Here is a 26,945-nt window from a genome sequence, read left to right on the forward strand (position 1 = left end):
TTTCTCGACGTAGGTTGCTTTGAAATGCTGCGGTGTTTTGTCTTTGTAAAGAGCTCTGCGGAAGAAGCAAGGAACTAGCTGGCGGCGGAGTAGTGGCTGTCAGCGGTGCACGCTTCCAATCCAATGGTAGCACCTCGGAATGTTTCTGGGCGTAGTCAATCGCCTAGAGTGTGTGAGTTATGGCCGTGGCCGCGAGAGAGGGATGGCATCTGAGAGGCCAGTTCTGCAATGTATCTTCTTCCAGCCCTGCCTCAAGCGCACAACAGCTAATAGGCAAAATAAAAAACACACTGAACACAATTTATACGATTCGTAGGCAAATGGTAAACAAGTGTCACAACCTCCCCCCGCCCCTCTATCTGCGCAACCACCCTCGAAGAAAATTTAGTTCAGTGTGATAATGGGTCGATGGTTATTCTGTCAGGTCACAGGAAAAAAATACTGAAACCAATATAAAAACCGGACTCACCACTATAGAGGCTAGGAATGAAGAAATTTGTAAAAACAAAATTAGACGTTGCAAATAGGCTGCCGGTAGTCTTTCACTTGGTATCTCCGAGTCACTTGAGTGCTGAAACAGTTATATCTTCCAGGTTGTGTTTTCGGTATTCGTTGTGTGCGCCAGGTAATCTGGCCCGTGCTCGTCAGTCGCTCAAATAGCGTGTCTACCGCCGCACTGTGAATCATACTTTAAACTACCGAGCCTATTCCCGGCTACTGTGATACTGGCAAGCCGTGGCAATAACCTTCCATGTTTGCGTACACGATACTGGATGACTTCACTTGAATGTACTGATGGCTCAATGCAAGCACAATTCAGTGAGACTATTAACAATGAAGAAATATTAAGTAGTACAAAATAATATCCTTCGTTGCAAACTTGAAGTAATTTTCCCAGATAACACGATGGACTCACTTTCGGGGGAGCCGGCGTTCACCTAGCCTTCACCTCAGTCTTCCTTCGTTAATAATCTGTCAGACGTCGCACTCAATACTTTTATCGGAGTTTCGAACTTCATGTGCTTAATACATTTTTTTCGTACCCCTTATTCATGTATTATAAATTATTTGGATATATAGGGTGTCACACACAAATAAAGAAAAGATGTCATGCGGACATGTGTCCGGAAACGCTTAATTTCCATGTTAGACCTCATTTTAGTTTCGTCAGTATGTACTGTACTTCCTCGATTCACCGCCAGTTGGCCCAATTGAAGGAAGGTAATGTTGACTTCGGTGCTTGTGTTGACATGCGACTCATTGCTCTACAGCACTAGCATCAAGCACATCAGTACGTAGCATCAACAGGTTAGTGTTCATCACGAACGTGGTTTTGCAGTCAGTGCAGTGTTTACAAATGCGGAGTTGGCAGATCCCCATTTGATGTATGGATTAGCACGGGGTAATAGCCGTGGCGCGGTACGTTTGTATCGAGACAGATTTCCAGAACGAAGGTGTCCCGACAGGAAGACGTTCGAAGCAATTGGTCGGCGTTTTAGGGAGCACGGAACATTCCAACCTATGACTCGCGACTGGGGAAGACCTAGAACGACGAGGACACCTGCAGTGGACGAGGCAATTCTTCGTGCAGTTGACGATAACCCTAATGTCAGCATCAGAGAAGTTGCTGCTGTACAAGGTAACGTTGACCACGTCGCTGTATGGAGAGTGCTATGGGAGAATCAGTTGTTTCCGTATCATGTGCAGCGTGTGCAGGCACGATCAGCAGCTGATTGGCCTCCACGGGTACACTTCTGCGAATGGTTCATCCAACAATGTGTCAATCCTCATTTCAGTGCAAATGTTCTCTTTACGGATGAGGCTTCATTCCAACGTGATCAATCAACATGTGTGGGCTGACGAGAATCCGCACGCAATTGTGAAATCACGTCATCAACACAGATTTTCTGTGAACGTTTGGGCAGGCATTGTTGGTGATGTCTTGATTGGGCCCCATGTTCTTCCACCTACGCTCAATGGAGCACGTTATCATGATTTCATACAGGATACTCTACCTGTGCTGCTAGAACATGTGCCTTTACAAGTACGACACAACATGTGGTTCATGCACGATGGAGCTCCTGCACATTTCAGTCGAAGTGTTCGTATGATTCTCAACAACAGATTCGGTGACCAATGGATTGGTAGAGGCGGACCAATTCCATGGCCTCCACGCTCTCCTGACCTCAACCCTCTTGACTTTCATTTATGGGGGCATTTGAAAGCTCTTGTCTACGCAACCCCGTTACCAAATGTAGACTCTTCGTGCTCGTATTGTGGACGGCTGTGATACAATACGCCATTCTCCAGGGCTGCATCAGCGCATCAGGGATTTCATGCGACGGAGGGTGGATGCATGTATCCTCGCTAACGGAGGACATTTTAAACATTTCCTGTAACAAAGTGTTTGAAGTCACGCTGATACGTTCTGTTGTACATATAGAAACCTGAAAGTATGTGCCAATTAGAGAGAGTGACGAACTGAAAATATAAAGTAGCAGTACGCTATGATCCAATAGTAAGAACTTTCTCGGAACAATTATTTTATTAATTTCTTTGATTTGGGTCCACAACATATAACAAGATTATTGAGTGATGTCCTTTTTACATTACAGGGTTAAACTAAATTATGGGCCCATTTCCAAAAATTCGTATGTATTCAAGTAGAAATCCAAAAGGAACAAGCTTTATATCAAAGAAAAGAGGAAGTTTCGAAGCTTTTGGCGGGCGGCGGCGGGCGGGCCGTGATGGTTTCAGAAGCGGCCGGTTACATGAAGGAAGCTGTTTACGTCCCGCCTCTATCAACCACTCTGAATGATCTGCGGAACTGAATCACTGCTGTCGTGCACTCAGTACCAGCAGATACGCTTTCGCGTGTGTGGGACGAGTTTAGCTACCGCGTCGATGTTTGTCGTGCAGCGAACAGTGGCCACATTAAACAATTAAAGTATTTATCACATTCCTAATTATTAAAATTAATTAATTACAAATTATTACAAATTATTAAATTTATTAAATTGATATCAAAGATTATGAAAAACTTCGAAACTTCCTCTTTTCATTGGTATAAAGCTTGTTCATTTTGGATTTGTACTTGAATAAATACGGAGTTTTGAAAATGGGTTCATCATTTAGAATAACCCTGTATTTTGCTATGAGGTGCAGAAGTAAATGTGATCTGGACTTAACATGCATTTTTCTGAGGTAGTTGTTGTTGTGGTTTTCAGACCGGGTCTGATGGAGCTCTCCATCATCTCTGCATAACTACTGCAACCTGCATAATTTTGAAAATGCTTACTGTAGTCAAGTCTTGGGGAAGTAGAAGTAGACAAGGGAATGAGACATCATTGTAGCTCATTTTACTAAGGTTTAAGCTCTCTTTATGTTCTTCCGTGTTTGCGATTAGAAAACGGGGTTGTTTTGAAAATCAGTCTTATGCAAACACAATTAGTTTATATTTATATTTACCCAGACATGTTTCGACACCTAAGTGTCATCTTTTGTGGGTCAAATTTTTATTTCTTAAAATTACATTGCTAACTGAACTGTATTATTATATCGGTTTCAGTGCTTGTTTTAGTCCTTTTTTTGACAGCAAATCATCTGCAAAATTTTTCGTCCTGTTTCGTGTCTTTGGTTGCTGTATCGATCAACTGCTATTTAGTGCATTGTTTTCACTCAGTTTTTCACAAATTTCCGCTCACTACTTCACCTCACATGCACTTTCACGAAATGTGGTGAAACATGATCTGAGCAGATGCTTCTGACAACATACGGAGTATGTGTTTTCATTGTTATAGCCTTTCCGCGGACGTTATCCAATCCACGTTAAACTATAGGTCCCCTACAGCTGGTCGGATAAGTGAGTCCAAAGGTCGGAGAAAGGCTTCGGCGTACCGCGACCACCAGGACCGTGCCTAGTAGAGCACTACGTGTTAAAATCAAACTTCTGGTTGATGGCAGTTTCCCGCAAATTAATTCAGCAATACAGTTTAAGTGAATAACGGGTTTGACATTCGACTGACCCACTTAGAGTCACAGTAAGAAACTTAATTCAATCTGATTTACATGTTCGACAATACTTTTCAACAATATTTCTGATATCGGGTTGACCTCCAAAGCCGCAATATTTTTGAAGCTTTATGTAAGTATCCAGCACGAATCAAGATCATCTGTTTTTTTTTTCAAATGCATCTCTGTGCATACTGCTTCACAAAAAATGTATTATTTTTTACACAAAACCTTGGTTCTTGTGCCGGCCGAAGTGGCCGTGCGGTTAAAGGCGCTGCAGTCTGGAACCGCAAGACCGCTACGGTCGCAGGTTCGAATCCTGCCTCGGGCATGGATGTGTGTGCTGTCCTTACGTTAGTTAGGTTTAACTAGTTTTAAGTTCTAGGGGACTAATGACCTCAGCAGTTGAGTCCCATAGTGCTCAGAGCCATTTGAACCATTTTTTGGTTCTTGTGATGGTCATGTAAATTATCTGATCAAAAATATCCGGACACCCAAATGCAAAGCGGAACTGACCACTAAACGTCAGGCGAGAGGCAGACCCGCCAGTATAAAAGGACGTGGAGAGTGTCAGTAAAAGCAGACTGAGTCAGCCGAGGAGAGTTCAGTGACTTCGATCGTAGACAAGAAACTGGACGTGACCTGAGTGAAAAAAGCATTATAGACTTTTGAATCCTTCTAAAGCTGCCGATGTCAGCTACTGATGAAGTGATTGTGAAGTGGAAACCGAAGGAACAACCAGTGCTAAACCAAGACTTCATGTACCGACGGAGAGGGACTGTCGAGTGTTGTGAAAGGTGGTTGTAAAAAAATCGCAACAAATCGACGGATGGAATCGCTCGTGAATTCAAAAGAGCTATTAGCAGTCGAACTAGCGGAATGACTGTGCGTAGGGAGCTAAAAAGAGTAGAGTAGAATGATAGGCCAGCTCGCATTTCTGTAGTCAGTGGTAAGCCAGGCGTTAACTGGTACATAGAGAGACGCCCCTGCACAGTAACTGGATACGAGCAGTTTGGAGTGACGATTCACGTTGTACGCCGTGGCAATCCAGTGGAAGGGTTTGGGCTTGACGAGTGCCTGCAGAAACATTACCTGCCATTACGTGCAGCACCAACAGTGAAGCACAGAGATGGTGATATTGCGGTATGAGGGCGTTTTTCTCGGTTAAGGTGTAATCTCCTTATTACCGTAAACAACAATTTAAATGCGAAAGGGCGTGGACACATTTTACAGTATTGCGTAGTCTAGTATATACAGTAGAGAAACATTTTGGAGACGATGGATGATTGTGTCAGAATGACAATGTGGCTTGTTATAAAGCAGCATCTTGGAGGCAATGGTTTGTGGACAGTAACACTTCTGAAACACTCTGTCCTCCCCAGAATCCCGACGTGAACCCAACGGAACACCTGTGGGAGAATTTAGAACGTCGACTTCACTCCATAGGCCAGCCTCCAACATCACTACCTCCTCTGGTTTGGGTTCCTGAGGAAGGATGGGCAGACATTCAGACACCTCATTGAAAGCGTCCCCAGCAGAGTTCAAACCGTCATAAAGGCGAAGAGTGGAAACACCCTACAATAATGTCCACTGGCAGGTGTCCAGAAAACTTGATCAGATAGTTGATAGGGGTCTGTGCGGATGCGGATATTCGCCGGTATGTCGACAGTTGTGCGCCGTAATAATTACTTTGTGGGTTAAAGTCCAGGTCAGTGAGGGCATGCGGCGCTACACAGGTGGTAAGAAACAAAGGAGACAAATCTATAGAATTATCAGATGAGTTGAAAAGAAATATTTTTATTATGTCGCTCACAACACTGTTGCACCGTTTGCGCGCTATGGTTTCTTGGAGGATCTGACTCAGGCCAACGTTCACAATTGTTTTGATTGCTTCGCATGCTACACGTGTACAAGGATTCTGATTTGCAACAAAATTACGTCTTACCACTATTTCTGAAATTTCAGTATTGCTGACAGTGTACATGCCCTAGACAAACAATTAAATATTATTGATTATGAGATACAGTGTTTACATGGAAGCTTCTGCTGAAGCTGACAGGATCTTGATAGCTGACTGCAATCCAACCGAGTTAGCTGGCATCCGTCTCATTTATGAAACGAAATGATGGTAAGGCATTATTGGCCGGGAGATACCTTTTGGGTTTGTACCGCCGACTGGTGCAAGTCTTCTTCTGGTGCCACTTCGGCGACTTGCAGGTCCCTGTGGTGAGAGAAACGATTAGGACAACACAAAAACCCAGTTCCCGGGCGGGAATGGAACCCCTGACCCCGCGATCTAGAAGCAGGGACACTCACCACTAGACCGGGAACTGCCGACATCCTATTTCTGGGGATGTACGATGCAACAGTCGAGCGGAAAGGCGCCTGTTTGCAGAAAGACTTCCAGGGAGGAGGTCACCAAGTCACGTCTCATTCCAGAGACTTGCTGGCTGTCTTCGTAAAACTAGATCGATGGGAAAGTGCTAGCACCCGCACTGTCCGTACTGTTCAGTTCGAGGAAGCTGAGTTACAGCAAACTGAGGACAGCCCCAGAGCCAGCACGCGATTCATAGCCAAGGAATTAAATACTTCCAACGTTAATGCGAGGAACGTCCTGCACAAGACAAACATCCATCCATTCAAGACTCAGAACGTACAAGACCCATCAGTTGATGCCTTTCCTCAGCGTGTGAAATTCGCCGATTGAATCTGCACCAAACTGTAAACTTCCATGTGTTTTGTTTACTGACAAAGCTGCTTTCACAGGGGGAGGAGTATTCAACAGTCACAACACCGTGTCTGGGGGTTCAAAAATCCTAAGTGAACTTGTGTATTCCACCGTCAACAGAGATCTACCATGAATTTGTGGGCTAGTATTGTGCACGTCCATTTGATTGGTCTTTGACTCCTACCTGACACGCTTGTGAGACTAGCGGTCTATATTATGATCATAAAAAGAGAAAATGTCCGGGGCGTCTTCAGACGCGCCTTCGACCTGCAATCTCATTGACTAGAGTAGAATTGTCTTCAGTGAAGGATCCCGCTTCGAACTGAGGCCCGATGATCAGTCAAGCCGTGTGCGGAGATGCCCCGGACAGCGGTTGCATACTAAACTGTCCCCCGCCATACAGCCCGGCAACCAGGAGTGATTCTCTTGGGGTTACCATTTCATTTCATAGCAGAACCCCTCTGTTTGTCATCGGAGGCGGTAAGTCGAAGATATTCTAAGCCCAATTTTGTTGCCCTTCACGGAAGCCATTCTGGGCTTACATTTCAGCAAGTTGATGCCCTCCAGCACAATGGCAAGCGTTCTACTGCTTGCCTTTGTGCTTGTCAAACCCTACCTTGGCCAGCAAGGTAGGTTGATCTCTCCCCACTCGAGAACGTATGGAGCGTTATGGAAAGGACCCCCCGACCAGTTCGGGATTTTGACGATCTGACGGGTCAGTGGGGCAGAATTTGGCACAGTATTCCACAGAAGGACATCCAGAAGTGGACCAACGCGTTACTGACTTGCTCAACTTGTGAAGCTATTTCTCTTGGATAAATCATCGAATTTTAAAAATTGTAATCGATTCTTTGTCTGTACCATGTACATGTACATCATATCTGCCTATTTCTGTCCCATTCGGATAATTCCTTCGTGGTGCGTCGCTTTTTTGTCTTAGAATGTACATACAGTTGCTGTGTCCGATAAGTTAGAGTGCCAATGTAGCTACTTTTCTGACGTGCGTAAGTAGTTTTTAACGTCCATAGATACTGATTTATGACACCGACTTTTTTTAAAACAAATGGAGGTATAAACTTTTTCCGTGGCACTGGAAAGGGTCTTTGAAGAGGTTCAAATGGTTCAAATGACTCTGAGCACTATGGGACTTAACTTCTGAGGTCATCAGTCCCCTAGAACTTAGAACTACTTAAACCTAACTAAGGACATCACACACATCCATGCCCGAGGCAGGATTCTAACCTGCGACCGTAGCGGTGACGCGGTTCCAGACTGGAGCGCCTAGAACCGCTCGGCCACTCTGGCCGGCCTTTGAAGAGGTCTTCAGCGATATAACATGTACGGAACTCGACGAAATAGTAAAAAAATAATAGTGCTTCGCCTGTTAAGTCGTTAGGTGAAGATCTTCCATAAATCAGTCTCCTGCTCTACCATTGGTAAGATAGCACTCTAATACTGGCTTTTAGCACTGGTAAATGCAGTACAGAATACTTTATCCAGTTATGCCACCTCGAAAGACTGAACAGAACGTATTTTTGAATTGGTTAAACAGTCAGGATCTGTCAGGCACCTTGGTAATAAAAAGAGATAACACATTCAATTCGATATTTATTTAATCACAATATACTGTTGCTAATAAAAAGTGGATTACAATTACATGAAATAAGCGGTGCAATTCCTTGATTCACTGGTATACAGGATATAAACGTACCACAGTGTTGTGGTGTAAGTTGAGAACAACAATTTGATATACGGCATTTGCTGACTATCAAGACGGAAAATACCCTCAACTTGTCCTACAAAAGCCTCATAAGGCATACAGCGTGCGTGCCATGCGAGGTTTTCAATATCCTTTTGTTGTCTTATATAACCGTCTTGGTCAGTCATTTCGTTAACATTACTAATTTAAACTTCCCTGTGAGGGTAATTAAAGAAAAAAAGACTTTCATAAAAGTGACGCAAAAATTAATTACGTTTACAATTCGATCCGAACTGAACCGTTAGAAGCACAGTAGTTTCGTAGAAGGCCAGACAAAGAAAACGGTTCAATTCTTAATTCAAATTCACAATATTATGAAGTAAAATTTATACAAGCGTCAATTTTCCCATTTTGTGAAGTGCAAGAACAAGTGGTTTTTAATAGTATATGACGATTTTAGTCAAAATCTCGCACAGCGCCCATGCGCTGTAAAATAAAGTTGTCGTTTGTAGACCAATTTGAGGTTATTTCCCAGCTTGTAGACCACAAGCGTCCTATATCCTTCTGATCGTATCGACTTCACCTACAGCATTGCAGTACGTTGTAAACACTTATGAGTGTAAACACTGTGCGCGTACTTAGGTGGGTGGTAATGTGCTCGCCTCCCGTGTAAGCAGGCCCGGGTTCGATTCCCGGCCGGGTTGGAGATTTTCTCCGCTCTGGGAGTGGGTGTTGTGTTGTTCTGATCATCATTTCATCCTCATCACCGGCGCGCAAGTCGCCCAATGTGGCGCCGATTAAAATAAGACTTTCATTTGGCGGCCGAACTTTCCCGGATGGGGCCTCCCGGCCAACTATGCCATACGCTCATTTCATTTCATTTTCGTTGTAAACACTTACAATGTTATAATTTATATCACTCAATCCAGCCACCATCGGATGTCATAATTGTCACAACACTATGCATGTGAAGTGATACACGTGGTATAACACACACAGAACCAATAGTAATACAAAAATATAATCGTAGAAGAATAAATGACCAATGCTATCCTTCACTCAGCTTCAGAAAGAAGCGAGATATCGCAAAAAAAAAAAAAAAAAAAAAAATATTTAAAAATGATTCATCACTAAGATTTAAAATTAACTTCTAACGTAAACTGAAATCATATCTATTTGACAACTACTTCTACGCCGTAAAAGAATTACTGAAGTTTTTTTTTTTTTTTTTTTTTTTTTTTTTTTTTTTTTTTTGGGAAAATTCTGTATGCTCGAAGACATAATGTAAGTAGGTGCGCTTCAGAAGTTGTGGCAGTAAACAGCTCAGCCGAATTACTCTGTGACTGTGCTAATGAGGATATTGAATTTATATTGAGACCAACTAATCTTTCCGAAGGTTTGTGCACCTTATGTAAAAAAAGAAAGAAAGGTAAAAACAGACCGGTAAACGTTTGACAAAAGGATCTATGTCGTGAAAATCTACTTACTGTATGTCAAGAATTAGCTTTTCCTGGAGAATTACAGCGGAAATATCGTTTGGCCTACGACACCCCACCATCTGAGTTGAAACTGTGAGATAATAGGCTAATTACTAGACTATCGTACTGCGCAGTTCTTGTATTTCGTTCCATAACAGAAATGGGAAACAGGTTGACGCTGTGGTACAATGGCACACACCGTTTGACACGCACGTGTACAGCGCAGATATAATCAGAGAAAGGGAAAGTCGATCTCTGCGTACACCGTACTTACGTCACAGCAGCGAAGGGAGATGAGCAGGCAGCTACACGATGTTCCCTCCTCCACTGCCGGGCAGCAAATGAAGCAGGCGGCCGCACGGGCTGCGCCTCTAACGCACACTTTCGGGAGCGCTCCGGCCTGATTGCGTGTGTCATCAGGAGCTACGGTGTTGCCTCTCCAGTCGAGCCACGATGTCGCCGCGAGATTACACTCGCTTCCCGACACTCGCTATCTTGGAAGTGACACAATTACGCTCTGTTCTCTCGGCCAGCCACAAGCCTCACTAACGACGAAATTAGTCCTGCACTGAAGTGAGCTCATCATCGTTCCTTTTGTTGTCCTGCTGTCATTATGCGTTTCGCATGTCGTCTGCCCTTATATGCTCTTCTAGTCCCAAAAGAGTCATCTGAATCTATGTCGCTTGTGAATCGAGTATAAACGGCGGTAACGTAGAATCATCAACCCAGAGACTGATTACGTATTCGCTGTCTGATCAAAAGTATCCGGACACCTATCAGTGGACATTAGCATGGGGTGTGTCCACTGTGCTGTGTCATTTAAGAGAACGCACTTTTTTTTGTCGCCTTTCCCTACTCAGACGTAAAATCTCGATACGTGTTAAAACCCAGGAAATGTTCATTCGAATGTCTTTAAATTTTTTAACGTTTATTTTGTAATTACGTTGTAGACGTCATAGCGTCAGAATGCTTGTCCGTGACTCGCTGCGGCGCGCGAAAATCTGTCAGCTCCGCTGTCCAGAGGGGTTACAAAAGCCCACAGTCGTAGCTGGCAGCTGAGAGTGCAGCCGACAGCCGTCGCCAGCAATACTGAAATTCTTACAATGGATAGTGGTGCCGTACATCTGTGCAAAATTTAATGGTTCACATCCTTTTACATGCAAAAGATAGGCAGCACCATTTGTACCGGATGAGAAGTCGGTTCGTGTCGATAAGGGTATAGTCGTGAGTACACGAGTCGGCAGCGAACTAATGTGTGCTGTGGTCGTAAGGTGAGAAACCACCGGACATGTGTGAGTTATCAAGTTTCCTGCCACGAGAATTTTTTTTGGATCTGGTTCGCTGATCTCGCGGTTGGCAAGTTAGGTCTTGCTTAATAGGTATAGATATGCTGCGAGATCTGTCATTATGGCTTATAGTTTCCTAGGCTTGCAATTATTTGCAATTATTTATTGATAGATGAGTATTTGATGAGCTGTAAGGAACAAGAATTGAAGCTCGTGTTTGTTCGTTTGGGGACAACAGACTGGGATTCGTACGCTTCTGTGCTGTAAATCTAGGGACTCGGTAACCTCACTCAAAAGTAACTTGAGTTGTGGTTAATAGGTCACGTGGCACACTCTGCGGTAATAGAGTTGTGGCTGTTTTGTTGATGGTGAATTGGTATTTTTTGTCTTGAGCGTAATAATTCATTATTGTGATAGGCCCTAGTGAACGTATATGGAAGTTTGGCTTGTTCCTACAGCGTTAATTTGTCCGTGCTTTAGTAAAGATCTACCCTAGCACTGTTAGAGCTAGACCAAGAACATTGAAGGAGCCACTAAAAGGAGGAAATGTGCAGCGAAGCCATCACTTATTATTATTAATTGAGTCGAGGGACCATCTAGCCTAGGGATAGTAGCTGGATGCCTAACGCCAACACCTGAAGAGGCTATGAGCTTTGAACAAATGTGTAACTGTTTGGCTAAAAGTGGTCATGGCAACAAGAGTTTTTGTTTACTTTTTTTTAATGCTGTCCGTTGGTAGGATTGTAGATTGTTGCTGGCACTCCTACACTACGACGATTTTGGGTGTACTGTATCGGAATAAAAGCAAAAATAAAACTACGTTAAGCAAAAGAAAAAAATTAGTTCCCGACTTATAATCCCAAAAAGAATTTTCTTCTGCGACTTATGCGTATTTGAAACAAAGAATATATTATTTGGAAAAAATCATATTAAGGAAGATACATGTAATCAATATTTGCTAATTTTTTGGAAATTTGTGGTAAGGCCTTATGGGACAAAACTGCGGAGGTCATCGGTCCCTAAGTTTACGCACTACTTAATCTAACTTTAACTTAAGCTAAGGACAACACGCTCACCCATGCCCTAGGGAGGACTCGAACCTCCGACGGCGGAAGCCGCGCGTACCGTGACAAGACCCCTGAGACCGCGCGGCTACCCCTTGCGGCAATATTTGCTAGGTAGACGTAATTGTTCTGAAGAATTTAATGAAGTTACAACTATCTAGTTGTGACAAGAAAAACTGTTATACTTAAAAGAAATTAACTGAGATGCGCCGGCCGGAGTGGCCGTGCGGTTCTAGGCGCTACAGTCTGGAACCGAGCCACCGCTACGGTCGCAGGTTCGAATCCTGCCTCGGGCATTGATGTCTGTGATGTCCTTAGGTTAGTTAGGTTTAATTAGTTCTAAGTTATAGGCGACTGATGACCTCAGAAGTTAAGTCGCATAGTGCTCAGAGCCATTTGAACAATTTTTAACTGAGAAGCATAGCTTCAGGTACTCTATTAGAATCAGTCATATATTATATAAACAGTTTTCTTAAAGGCAAAGGTACACAAAATTGGGAAAGGTTAGATTTTATGATCTCAACTGAAAAATTTAAAAAATGCAGTATAGGTGGTATTTTACATCGCTGGCATTGCTTGTAATGTAATCTCAAATCGAACTGTAGCAACAAAAGTGTTTAATTTTCGCTTGATTTAATTTATTTTTACGTAACAAGCTTATGAAAGTAACGTTACTATTGAAAGCGATACACTATTACTGAGCGACAGGTTTTGTTTACAGTATACAATCTAATATTAATTTTGAAGGGGACTGGCCAGTACAGACAGCATGATTTATCAATAAGAGTATGCAATAGACATGTGACAGTGCGATCAACTTTAAAGTGGTTTAAGTCTTATTCATCGATGCAATTAATTCCATCCACTAGAAATAATATTACCAGCCAGATACTTGCGTTTCACTACATTTTTTGTAACACTCTGGCTGTCTGTGAGTGCTTCTGTATACTATTATCGTATACCTTGAAATTCAGGCTTTGTATGAGCGTTCCTTAAGAACTAGGGAATCCTTTCTGAGGGCAAGAAATTCAGATGCGCTAATTTTAACAGTGCTTATACGTATATTATTATTACCTATTAAGTACGGGGTTGCAGAGAGTTACACGCAACACTTGTAAATCACTCGTAAATCGTGCTTGGTTATTGATGCAGCATAGTACACCACCGTTCGGCTTTATGACGGCTTGAACTCTGCGGACATTTTCAGTGTGGTGTCCAAATGCCTGTGGAGGAGTGGCGGCCTAGTCTTCCTCAAGGGTCCAAAAGGAGAAGGTGGCAATGTTGAACGCTGCGCTCCAACGCATTCCAGAGGCTTTCCACTAAGTTTACGTCGGAACTCTGGACAGGCCAGTTCATATCAGGAATGTTATTGTCCACAAACCATTGCCTCACAGATGCTGCTTTACGAGAGGGAACGCTTTCATACTGACACAATCAGCCATCGTCTCCGAACTGGTCCTTTATTGTACGCAGTGCACACTGCTGTTAAATGTGTCCATATCCTTCCGTATTTAGGATTTTCTTAAGCGCAATAAGGCGATTACACGCTGACGACAAGGAAACACCGACATACCGTAACACCAGATCTCTGTATTGCGCATGACGCAAACCCTTCCATCTGACTGTCACGGGCTATAGTGTGATTGATTACTCCATATCACTCGCTTTCAGTCACCACTGTCCGCAGCCGTCGCTCTCTACATCACCTCACACTCCACTTAGCACTGATGATAATGCTGATGTCGTGTAACGACGGTCTCCCGCCGGGTAGACCGTTCGCCTGGTGCAAGTCTTTCGATTTGACGCCACTTCGGGGACTTGCGCGTCGATGGGGATGAAATAATGATGATTAGGACAACACAACACCCGGTCCCTGAGTGGAGAAAATCTCCGACCCGCCCGGGAATCAAACCCGGGCCCTTAGTATTGACAGTCTGTCGCGCTGACCACTCAGCTATCGGGGGCGGACTCCATTTAGCACTGACTGCAGAAACGTGTGGCCATCTTCTCGGTCATTGTACCCCATTCTTTCTAACTCCCCAAGCACAGTCATTGTGCTGGCTGGGCTGTTGATAGAACTTTGGAACTCCCGAGTGATTCCTTCCGCTGATATCATGCGATTTTTTACGCAATGCTTGACGGTACCGTAAGTACATGAAGTCTGCCACATCTTGGTCTAACTACGGCTGTTCCTTCACGTTTACACTTCACAGTCACATCACCAACAGTCGACTTGGGCAGCTTTAGAAGGGTTGAAATGTCCTTGATGGATCTGTTACTCACAAGTTAGGTGATTTCGAATGACTAGTCCGCGTTGGAAGCCAAGGTGCTCTCCTGCCCAACCTCTGCAGCTGTTACTCCTTCTTTACTGACAACACGGTACTCCTCGCCTCCTTTTATAACGAAGACTCCTCATCTCGTGACGTTTAGTGGTCAAATCCGCATTACATACGGCTATACGGATGCTTTTGAGCAGATAGTATATGTCGCAAGACGGAGAACTGCTTTCATCACACTTGAGGAAAGAAACAGACATGATCGCCCGAAGAAACAGCAGAAACCTATGGATGGCGTGTTTACTGGAAAAAAAACAGCGCTTGTAGAGTTGGAGGAGTGCACACAAAAGTGATGATGTGCTAAGCCACTGAGTTCATAGACATAAGAGAGCGAGTTCGAATCGCTGCCTGCCCAAGATTAATTACAGCTTTTAAAGATGCACTGCATCCTACGTCTATATTCTCCAAGTCGCCTTATAGCGTGCGGCAGAGGGTACTTCTGCGCTAAGCCTCCGTATGAGCTAGAACTTCCCGGATTAATACATCGTGGTCTTTCCATTAGATGTACGTCGGTGGGAGCGATATGCTACTCGAATTTTCTCGAAGAGTATGCTACCGGATTTTAGCATTAATCCTCTCCGTGATTCTCAATCCCTCCCTAGGAGTGTCTGACACTGTAGTTGAAAGGATATCCGTAACGCTCCCGCGTTCACTGAACGAACCAGTGACGAAACGCGCCGGTTTTTCTTGGACCTGCTCTGTCTCTATCTGATAAGTGTCCCAGGCTAAGGTGCAATACTTAACAATGAGTCGGATGGGAATGATGTATAAGCCATTTCTTTCGTAGATGAGTTCTTCCAATGTGTCTCGGCCGAGTGGACCATGGGACGGATATTTCGAAACGCTTCGGTTTACGCTTGCATTTTTCTCCTACTGATCTAGAGCTCTGTTATAATAAACCCGACTCCAATGGGAGCTACACGCAACAAATAAAGGTGTAAAAATAACTCCAATTAAACCATTGTATCATTCTTCACGAACACGCAAAGGGTTCAGTAACTTTCCTTAGGTAAACACACGAGTTGTTGTGTGTCTATAGTACGAGGCAATACTATGCAAAATGAGTCCGAACTCCAACGACAAACTTCAAAAGTTAATTAAAGTTGTTAACTGAGTGTTTTGTTTCGAGAAATCCTTGGCATCTAGTGACTCGTTATAGAGTAATTCATTTAGTTTGTTCCCCGCAAATTACATTTGTGATGGTCGAAATTTCGATGGCTCCTGTAAAGAAAAAGTTCTGCATTGTTATGTACTGTATTAGACGCCTACACATTTTTCTCATTCCTTAGTTTTTTTTTTCATGTCCCTGGACACATGATAGTTTCCTGCTGTTGACAGAGTTCGGCCTGAAGTTGTAGAGGCAAGGGGTAAATGTGTTGCGCTGTGATCATTTACGAACACGACACAGCATTTCGTACTGTACGCAGCAGCGCAGATATGCACTGCACTGCTAGCGTAAATTTATTTGTGGTAACAAACCGAACGAATTACTTCATAACGGGCCTTCGAAATGTGAAATTCAACCGTGAAACTTTATCACTTCCATACAGCAAATTATCGCAGTGTTTTCCATGTATAAAATATTTAAACAAAGCGTGTTTTTTTTCCTTGTAAATAAGTAATCAACAATTAACATATGGCAAGAAATCAGACATAGCGCACTGCAGCGTGTGCACGGCGGCGTTGGTCAGAAGCAGCGCGCAGAGTGGCAACTTGAGAACTCGATTGCCGGAATCGTCTGACGTGGTTGTCGTTATACAGCCTAGAGCACTGTGTAGTACAAGCTGAACAATGTGCCGTTTTGAATCCTACGTTGAAGGTGCTCATTTACACTCTATGAAACACTTACACTTTTTTAATATGCTCTTAAGGCCCTCAAATGTACAGCCGTGGACAAAACGAGCGAGACCCCTCGCCTTTTCGTTATGCTGATCCGCACATCTTTAAAGTCTGCTACACAGCATAACAGGCCAGGCGACGAAGTGCTACCAACTTACTATGCAAGTTCGCTCAGCTGATGTGCTGAGATACCTAGCACTGGCGAAACTCGCGCTTCGAAGACGCCACAGCATCGTCTGCCACCACTTCGTGGGAAACGACATACCTCAAGTATAAGCCAATGTGTTGTATTCGCATATCTGTGTCTATGACTTGGATCTAAAGTGTGGTTATGGATAGTACGTATGCTCAGATTGCGAATCCAACATCATGAATAAAGACAAGGGGAAATGAATTAGGCGTTCTTCTTCTTCCGTAACATCAAATATATTTTAGGTATTATTTCTTAAATGAACTGCGCAGAAAATCATACACCAGAAGTGAATAACTTTTTAGTAACACCAGATGATATTAACAGCTTGCCGGCGCGGGTTAGCCGTGCGCTCAACGGCGTCATGCCGCGGACCGCTCGGCTCCTTGCGCCGTCAGTTCGAATCCTTCCCCGGGAATGGATGTGTGTTAGGTTAGGTACGTTGAAGTAGTACTAGATCTATGGACTGATGACCTAAGCAGTTTGGTGGCATAGTTCTTAGAGCCATTTTTTGACCTTTCGCGTAAATTTTCTTTACATAAAAGGCCGTATCTTTAGATTGCGTTGACATAGCTCACTTTTTTACACCACCAAGGGACCGTATACCGCAGCAAGTGCGATACATTTCCGCTTATTGTGTCCACCCGTACTCGAGGTAAACGGGTTTTTAGGGTTGGGTAGAGAGACAGACGGTCAAGAAAGTGAGACTAATAGGGTTCCATTTTTACCGATTTACGTGACGAAATCCTAACAACGAAAATATCTACCACAGTTACTGAAGATAAGGGCCGCATAATAATTTCCCCTACTCTTTATTCGAAATGTTCCAGTTGCAGTCTATACATCAGCATATTAATCGTAGCTACGCTTTCGATCCAAATCACGTTTACAGGAATGCAAATAAAATCCATTTGCCTATACACGTGGTAATTCAGATCGCACTATTAATGCCACCGCGTTTTAGATGTGGGAGCACTCCCATTGCTAGCTACCTTAAGGAACACTTCGGCTAATGAACGTTTTCTGGCTGTGGCACGTCTAATGGAGAATTCGAAACATTGTAGAATACGTTTGGCAGCTAAGTCGCCGTTTATTTCCTGGGGTGGTGCAGAATTATCCTACTAAATTTACTCGCTAATAACAGTTTTTTTGTTATTTCGATAAACATCCCGAATGATTGTCATATAAGCGGTGACATAAAGGTAGACAATTCATGTTTGTGAGTCCAGAAAGCTCTATGCCACAGAAACTGCTGATCATTTTGACATTTTCATTGCGAAATTGCCGGCTTATTCATGTCTGGAGTAATAATAGAGGGCCATTTGCCTGGGTTGTCTGCTAGCGTAGTGAAAGGTGTTTGCTACTGCAAGGGAGGTCTGGTTTGTTTTCGGTTCTAATCTTGATAGAGGCAGATAGACTATGAGTAAAGGAATTTTAAGAAATTCTCGCGCCCTCAATATGTTTTATTGCTACCTTTATTCTGTACCGGCGCCCTGTGAATGTCGATATGAAACTCTTGTAGAATTACATACTTGTTACTGCCTACTATTTCCGCTTCTGTCAATAACTGAATTGACTTAAATGTGGCACTGAATGATTTTTAACTGAATTTCGTTATGAATCTTCACGCATTGCTAAATTTGCACACTTTCATGGTAGGTCAGCAACTGTAATTCAGTGTGACTGGTCTGAACGTTGACACAGTCCATTTCGGAGCCGAATGCGCGTAATATTTTGCTAATTCCAAACGATCTGGGGTACTTTGTCTTACTAAAACAGTTGTGTTATCTCGATAAGCTGAAATTCAGTTTTATTAGTACATTTCATACTAATTAGCGTTTCTTCTTTCATTTACATCTTATATTTAGGTGTTGTGGTTAACACTCTAATCAGAAATAATATAGTCTTACACATGACTGAAAACAGTCTGACAAATGGCGAATAGTTTTTCAATTTCACACCTGTGCATAGCACGTTGGTAGCACTTCGTCGCCTTGCCTGTTATGCTGTGTAGCAGACTTTACAGCCGTGCGGATCAGCATAACGAAAAGACGAGGGGTCTCGCTCGTTTTGTCCACGACTGTACACCCCTTGCGTAGATAGTATCACAGCGTAGTAAATGTACTGGCTTCCATTTTACTTTAAGACGGAAGCATATTAAAGTAGGTGATTAGACGAGTATTTCGAGATACGATACATTCACTTACGTTCCATGTAAGTCATACGTTGCTGTTCTCAATATTTACCAAAAGCAGTTAAATGCGTTACCAGTATCGTATTTTCTGGATTATGTATGGTACATCCACTTATGTTTACGGTAAGAAAGAGCTGCACTGTAAGCAGTTACGGAAAAATGTTAAAATGGAACACAACAGGCATAAAAATTTCATGTCAGCACAAAATGGCTCTGAGCACTACTTAAACCTAGCTAACCTAAGGACATCACACACATCCATGCCCGAGGAAGGATTCGAACCTGCGACCGTAGCGGTTGCACGGTTCCAGACTGAAGCGCCTAGAACCGCTAGGCCACACCGGCCGGCCATGTCAGCACAAGAGGGCATTGCGTGAGTAATCAAAGTGTATCACTGATCCCAATTTTATTGACAATTTCAAAAGGTTTAAAAGAAATCTGTCAGAAGTTACTTAAAAAGTAAAAAAAAACTGCAAATATTTTGTTATTACCAACAACCTGCGATAAAGTATTATTAAAGTACTCTTTTTATAAAATTAACAGCTGCTTAGCATGACTTGGGGTCTTTTGTATAGTTGTTGAAAATAAATTCAAGAAAAGTAACTTATTTTAAACTTACCATGTTACGTCGTGTTACGCAAACATAATCTGCAGCAAGATTGAATGAAACAAGCACACTCCTTACATAAACGTAATTTCATTACCACCGCTGTGTGAGCACATCTATTTCTAAAGCCTTGAATATACAAGCCACATTTTACGCCGATCTATATCTGAAGGAAACCGATAAAACTTATAGCGACCATGTCTTCTATTATTTGAGCTTTTTGAAGTTGCACCCCCAACCGTTTGACGATGTGCAACAATAAAATTAAGTAAAATTCGCTGATTCACTTTCTTACGCCACACGAAGCATACAACACTGTCCTCTGATTGGGATTCACAACGGCAGATTGCTCAGCTCGGTGTATCCAGCGCTTTAAGACAGCCGATGACGTAGGTCCAGTAGAGTGGCGTTGAGAGATACAATATACTCAGCCACGGTATTAAAACAGTGATGTTCCTTTTCTTGGAACACCATCAACATTAGTGCGTAACAAAACACTAAAATGAAAAAAAAATCCTTCGGACACTTATTTTTAAAATGTCAGAAGATAAAATTATTTAACTTTTGTAGGTGTTTTATTAGACCACGAACTAGTGAGTCAATAGGACAATTCGTACTGCTTATTTCTAACAATTTTTTCATAGAATGATGAAGCGATTCTGGGTGATCGCGAGTGCTAATTAAAACTCTGTCTCACAAAAGAAAGCTACTTATCCACATTGAGAGAACGGCATTGCCAATGCTTTGTGTCTCACGACTTCCACTGATGGTAATAAAGATGGTAATAATAATAGTAACACTGGGAGCAGTGCCAACAGATCTCAGAGTGCTCTTGAAAACCAATATCATTGATAAAATGTCCATGTGGTAACTACAGAATGCCACATTATCCGATAAACCCCGCAGTCTGACGCTTGGGAAGTGTAAGACTAGTGACAAAAATCGGAATTACGGCATACTGAACTGGTTTGCTGTGTTAACGCTTGTAAACAATACGTATTTTCAAAAAAAGTAATCAGTGTTTAAAAATATGGATGCATAAAAAGACTACTCAGCAAATGGCGGCAGAAAAAAAGGTGGAAATGCGCAAACTTTCCGAATCAGTGGCTCTTTCTTCCGGTAGAAGGGTCGAAGGGCAAAAACGTATAATAACAATAACTGTGTATACCCTACAGCTGTGTAGTAGCCTTTACACAGTTACAGTTGTACTGTCCTGTCAATTAGTTCATTTATTATTGGTAAAATTGATAATGAAGAAATTTCTGATCCATTGTAGCAACTATCTACAATTCGGAAAAGATATTTTCATCAGATATTAAATCATATGTTACGTATATGCCTCAATGTAACTGCCGAAGATGTCATAGATGCATCCTGCAAAGAACAAAATATCAGTGTAGTGGGTAGACGCCGGAAGGGAGAAGTTCACACATCACATAGTGTCACACTTGAAGAAAAATGTAGTTATGAAATTGAAATTTTTACTTCTAAACAGCCAAGATCGCTACAGTACAGCAATCATTTTGATAACCGGTTTCACTACACTATGTTATCAACTCTGGATCTTATGCAATACACTTCAATGAATCTCGACCATGTGCACAGATTCTGGGTCTTTATTCAGCAACTGTACGAATATAAGCGTATATAGTCGGTGCGATATGCATGACATTTTATGTAATGTTTGTTTTATACTTTACATGCCCATTTACTACGGTTTTTATGTATCTGAAATGTCTTTTTATGATGTGACGCGGTATAGTGTGGACAGGGTCGAGACTGCTAAACTCGGTAATCAAAATAAATGCTGTAATACAGCAATCTTGGCTGTTTGAAGTTTTCACTTCTAACTTCAAACTAATCTACATCGCCTACATAGGTGAAAAATGTCAAGCAGATACAAAAAGCTAGATATAGGTAACTTACGTAATCAATATTACATTCTTCTAAAACAGCCTAATAATAATAGTAACGATGCTCTAAAAACAATTTATTTTCTTGATCGAAACAAGATCGAACTCTCCTATCAGCAAAGTGAAATTTTGCAAATAATAATTTCTTTCGATTGCAAATTGCTTTGTCGCTGCGCATATGATTTATCCAGCTCCATGTGAAAAAGAACAGACACCACGCACTCATATCATTGGTTCGTCTCGATGGGCAATGAATCCATAACCTTCATGGCGGATGCACATTTACGTTCGACCTCCAGCGGGAATCTAAAATTAGCGAGCATGGAGGACATAGGAGGGGACTGTGGACAGGTGGGAATATGAGTCGGCCAGGGCGCGCGCCGAGATAGTCCGCGCACTTCCTACGGAGGGACGTTTCATAAATAATGCACAGGTTGGTATTACTGTGGATTGTTTCATACAACAACAATGAAAATTACGTCATACGTAGCTGGGAGCGTGAGGAAGAAGCATGTGCATGTGTTTTTGTTTTTCGTTGTGCGCTCTAACATGAAATTGGCGAGAGACACAAATAGTCTCTGTAGGGATCTCGGGTACTGTGAATGTTGAAGACCAGAGGTCGTACATCAAAATTTAAACATTACGAGGCAAAACCCGACAGAAATCCACAAAGCGCTAAGTGAAGTTTGTGGTGAATTTTCAGTGGACCGTAGAACAGTTTCATGTTGAATTAATCGTTTTCGTGATGGTTGTATCAACACAGACGATAAACCAAGACACGGAAGGCCAAAAACGTCAAGAGATGAAGGAAATGTGAAACTTGTGGCAGATGCTCTTGAAGAAGATCGCTGTGCGACTTGTGAGAAACATCCTGAGGCCATGGGAATTTCCCCGACATCAATATTTCGCATTCTGATACATGATTTGAAGAAGAGGTAAATTTCTGCGAGATGGGTCCCACACTGTTTGACTGCTGAAGAGAAGCAGAGACGCCTGGACATTGTAACCTTGTTCAAGCAAAGATTCGACTGTGAAATCAGGGATACTTGTGTCGAATTGTCGCTATTGATGAAACGTGGATTAGAGATTTTGAATCGGAGTTGAAATCACTGTCCAATAAGTGGAGACCTTCCAAAAATTTTTTGACGTGCTCAGTCAGAGCTCAAGCAAATGATGATGTCTGCTTATGATGCCCAAATTATCGTCGTGACAGGTAGTCTCATGTGGAACAGTGCCACAGCAACGTATAATCGTGACTTCATGCAAAACTGGTCAGAAAAATGCACAAAATTCGACCTCTTTTGCTAGGAGCTGCGTCACTCATTCTCCACTACAAAGCTCGCCCGCATATCGGTAATGTTGTAATAACCAGAAGCTGCGCGAATACGGATGGGAAGCGTTGCCGCATCCTCCCTACAGCCAGGGATGAGTCCACAAGACTTCGACTTGTTCCTGAAGTTAAAAAAAACTTGTGCGTGACGACGTTACCTCTCTCTGGAAGAGCTTTCTACCCGAGCCATTCGACACATGAACAGAAGTGGTGTTCTGGCTGGAATAAGAGAGCTTATGAGATGTTGAAATTCACTGCCTAGGTAGCAGGAGATCCCAGGTTCGAGTTCTGGTCTGGCACGCATTTTCAGCCGCCACCAGTTGTTCCGCATAAAGTCCCGATGCAGCTGATGCCATTAGTTCCTTCCCTTTCTCTCCCCTTCAATCTTCAATTCACGTGATACAGTTAAGTCTGTGGCGCACAGCCCGTGACGAGGCTACTGGCCCGACTGCCGGCAGAGTGCAGCCTTTCTTCGTCGCGGCACTGGGAGGGGGTGGGTGGTGGGTCCACCGCCCCGTCCGCCTTTTTCTTACAATTTCCATATTTACCGTCTCGTTTTTGGTTGTTAAAAAAGAGAGTGTTAGAATTGACAGGTGAATGGCTCCAACAAAACCAAATGACTCGTACACAGTGAGCCACTAGAGACGAGCTTGTATCGGCACAGCGCGACCTCCACCGCGAGGGAGGCGACGCCGGAAGCACCGCCTGCCGGCTTGTTAGCACAGCCGGCCGAGTACCCGGCTCTGGGGTCAGAACGGGTCGGGCCCTAATCAGCCAATTAGCCGGCCGCGGCCACGCCCTCAGTCTTGGCGCAGCGTGCGCGCGTCTCGGCAAACTGGAGGGCAGGCAGAGGTGTGTGGCGCCGGCGAGGCGAGGAGCCGTCGGCACACGGACCGTGCATCAGAACGTTGAGCGTGCCGAGTTTCTGACGTCATAGCGTGGCATAGCACGTTCGGGAGTCTTTCCGAACGCGCAGAGCAATATCTGGCATGTCAGATATTCTGAGCGTGCGTCTGAGCGTTGACCAATGAGACGGCACATCGCCACCTACGTCACACGCACGCCGTCTCTCTTCAGTACAGAGTTGTGAGGCGCCATATTGGCATTCATTTCAAGCCTATATGTATATATGCCGTTTCTGAGCACCAGAAAATTGAGAATCACTGGAAAACCCGTTGTTAACTGTGTGATCCGTTCCAATAAAATAATGAGAAACATCATTTTCGTGGCGAGAGAATTATTGTAACTTGCGTATTATGAGAGTAGGCTATTTGAAGGCACCGGCACACTGAAGATCCACCCAAAACGCATTGTTCTTGGTACAATTTGTTAAAATTAAATTTCAATTAGTAATTACGATTAAGGCTTCAGCATGCAGTAAGATACTACCATTAGAACCAGGGATTTGTCGTTGGTTTAGCGTAATGAGTAGAATCACCGGCTTCTAATGAGTTAACTGTCGAGGGCAGTAGTTCGCGTCTAGACACTTTCAGATTTTTTTTCCTAACATTCGCGTTTTTATTAGGTTCTGATACTTTATTATTAAATGGCTCTGAGCACTATGGGACTTAACATCTATGGTCATCAGTCCCCTAGAACTTAGAACTACTTAAACCTAACTAACCTAAGGACATCACACAACACCCAGCCATCACGAGGCAGAGAAAATCCCTGACCCCGCCGGGAATCGAACCCGGGAACCCGGGCGTGGGAAGCGAGAACGCTACCGCACGACCGCGAGATGCGGGCTTTATTATTAGTTTAATATAAGTATACACTATAATATTTGATGTTATGTAAATATAAGTTCACCTTTTTTTTTTGACGGGTGACTGTTCGATTGACTTCATCTACTAGACAGCTTGCGCTACTTGTATAAAGATATTTTGCTCCTTTTTCTTTTACGCTTCGTAATTCACATGTTGCAAAGATTCAGCAACTGGGCAGGAACAGTGATCAAGTAAGAATGACCTTGGGGTTTTACTAAAATGTGGGAATTATGAAATAATAAACATTATTTATTATCCTTATGCGGAGAAGTACTCCAAATTTGTGCCGCACTGTTTGTAATGGAAGTTTTATAAGCCTGTGTCCTTATTGATTGGACATAATACTTTCCTTTTCGTGGACGATGGAGGAAATGTGCGTTTTAATAGAGCTAACCTGGGAATTGAGTAAACAGTGTGATTTACGAGCTAGAAACATCCCTCAACTGCCGCTGGAGTGCTTTGCGATCGCGTATACGACGTTGGGGCCCACGTACCGTATGCACAAGTCGCATCGTTCCTGAGCGTTCAGCAGCACGTTGAACTTGCCACGCTCAACGTTAACGTTCGACGGCACGGTCCGTGTGCCGACGGCTTAAATCATTCAAAACCAACGTTTGGTTGCTTTATTTCAACAGATTATGACCGATTTCCTTCTCCTTACCGGATTAGTTGATTTAGTGCAGTTGATGAAATGTATTTATTTATTTAACCTGATCAGATCAGGGACTTCAGGCCCTCTTACACGCGACCAGGGTGGTATACACATCATTACGTTTTATACTGAGGTGACGAAGGTCGTGAGATAACGATTTGGACATCTACAGATTGCGGTAAAATCGCGTACACAAGGTGTAAGCGGACAGTGAAGTGGCACAGCTGTCGTTTGTACTCGGGTGATGCGTGTGGAACAGTTTCCGACGTGACTATGGCCGCACGAGAGGAATTAACAGATTTTGTGCACGGAATTGTACCTGGAGCTAGACGCACGGGACTTTCCATTTCGGAAACCGGTAGGGAAATCAGTATTCCGAGAGCCACAGTGCCAAGACTGTGTCCCGAATACCAAATTTCAGACATTACCTCTCACTAAGGACATCACAGTAGCCGACGGCCTTCACTTAACGACCCAGAATAGCGACGCTTGCACAGAGATGTCAGTGCGAAGAGACAAGAAACGAATGTGGGATGCACGACGAACGTATCCGTTAGGGCACTGCAGCGAAGATTGACGTTAATGGGCGACTGCAGCAGAAGACCGCCGCGAGTCCGCAAATTAGCCTGCAGCGGCTCTCCTGACATCGTGACCACACAGTTGGACCCCAGACGACTGAGAAGCCGTGGCCTGGTCAGACGACTCCCGATTTCAATTGGTACGAGCTGACGGTAGGGTTCGAGTGTAATGTACGTCCCATGAAGCCATGTACCCAAGTTGTTCAAATGCTTCAAATGGCTCTGAGCACTATGGGACTTAACTTCTAAGCTCATCAGTCCCCTAGAACTTAGAACTACTTAAACCTAACTAACCTAAGGACATCACACACATCCATGCCCGAGGCAGGATTCGAACCTGCGACCGTAGCGGTCGCGCCTTTCCAGACTGTAGCGCCTAGAACCGCACGGCCACCTCGGCCGGCCGAAGGCACCAAGTTGTCAACAAGCCACTGTGCAAGCTGGTGGTGGATTCATAATAGTGTGGGCTGTGTATACACGCAATGGACTTGGTCCTCTGTTATGCTCGGCTTCTTGAAGAGTATTTGCAGCCATTCACGGATTTCATGTTCCTACACAACGAGGAATTTTTTGTGAACGACAATGCGCCATGTCACCGCGCCACAATAATATTGGTTTTGAAGAACATACTGAACATTAGAACATATTATTTGACCGCCCAGGTCATCTAACATGAATCCCATCGAACACTTATGGGACAGAATCGAGGGGTCAGTTCGTGCACAAAATCCTTCACTGGCAACATTTCAGCAATCACGGACGGCTATAGAAGCAGAATGGCTCAATATTTCTGCAGAGGACTTCCATCGATTTGTGCAGTCCACGGCACGTCGAGTTGCTGTACTGCGCCGGAAAAAACGAGGTCTGACACGATATCACATGCCCCATGACTTTTGTCACCTCTTTGTATAACTTAGAAAGAAACATCACCAACCTCACCTGATATATTCAGGAGAAAGAAGAGATATTATCCCCAGTGGTCGATCCCGCGCGAGAATTTGGGCCATAATTCTGACAGCACGTAGTTACCGGTACTTTCTGAAAGTTCAGCTTTAAAATTTTCGTGCGCACCGCTTGTTCGTCACTCTTTCGGCCCCACAGCAGCCGCATAATGCCCGATCGAGAAGTACTGTACAGCAGAGTGGCAACCAGAGCCCTCCTGTTCGCGGGATGTTGCAGGCGGTGGAAGAAGAGGGGAGATTTGGACACTTCTGCCCCACGTGTTTTGAAATCTTGTTCGAGAAGAATCAAGTCACGCAAAAATTAGTAAA

At 43.5% G+C, this 26,945-nt stretch overlaps 1 protein-coding gene across 5 annotated transcripts in view; it reads right to left on the reverse strand.

Annotated features, from left to right (window-relative positions):
• Window positions 1–26,945, reverse strand: part of LOC126457234 (protein PALS2) — a 341,045-nt gene that overhangs the window by 158,614 nt on the left and 155,486 nt on the right. The window contains exon 1 of one of the 5 annotated variants that reach the window (XM_050093368.1): window positions 10,191–10,340. The exons of the other annotated variants lie outside the window; for them this stretch is intronic. The gene's annotated coding sequence lies outside the window, so the exon portion shown is untranslated. Of the gene's footprint in view, window positions 1–10,190; window positions 10,341–26,945 lie in introns of those variants that run through there. 5 annotated transcript variants of the gene reach the window in all.

The sequence above is a fragment of the Schistocerca serialis genome, chromosome 2, assembly GCF_023864345.2.
Source record: "Schistocerca serialis cubense isolate TAMUIC-IGC-003099 chromosome 2, iqSchSeri2.2, whole genome shotgun sequence".
NCBI lineage: Eukaryota > Metazoa > Arthropoda > Insecta > Orthoptera > Acrididae > Schistocerca > Schistocerca serialis.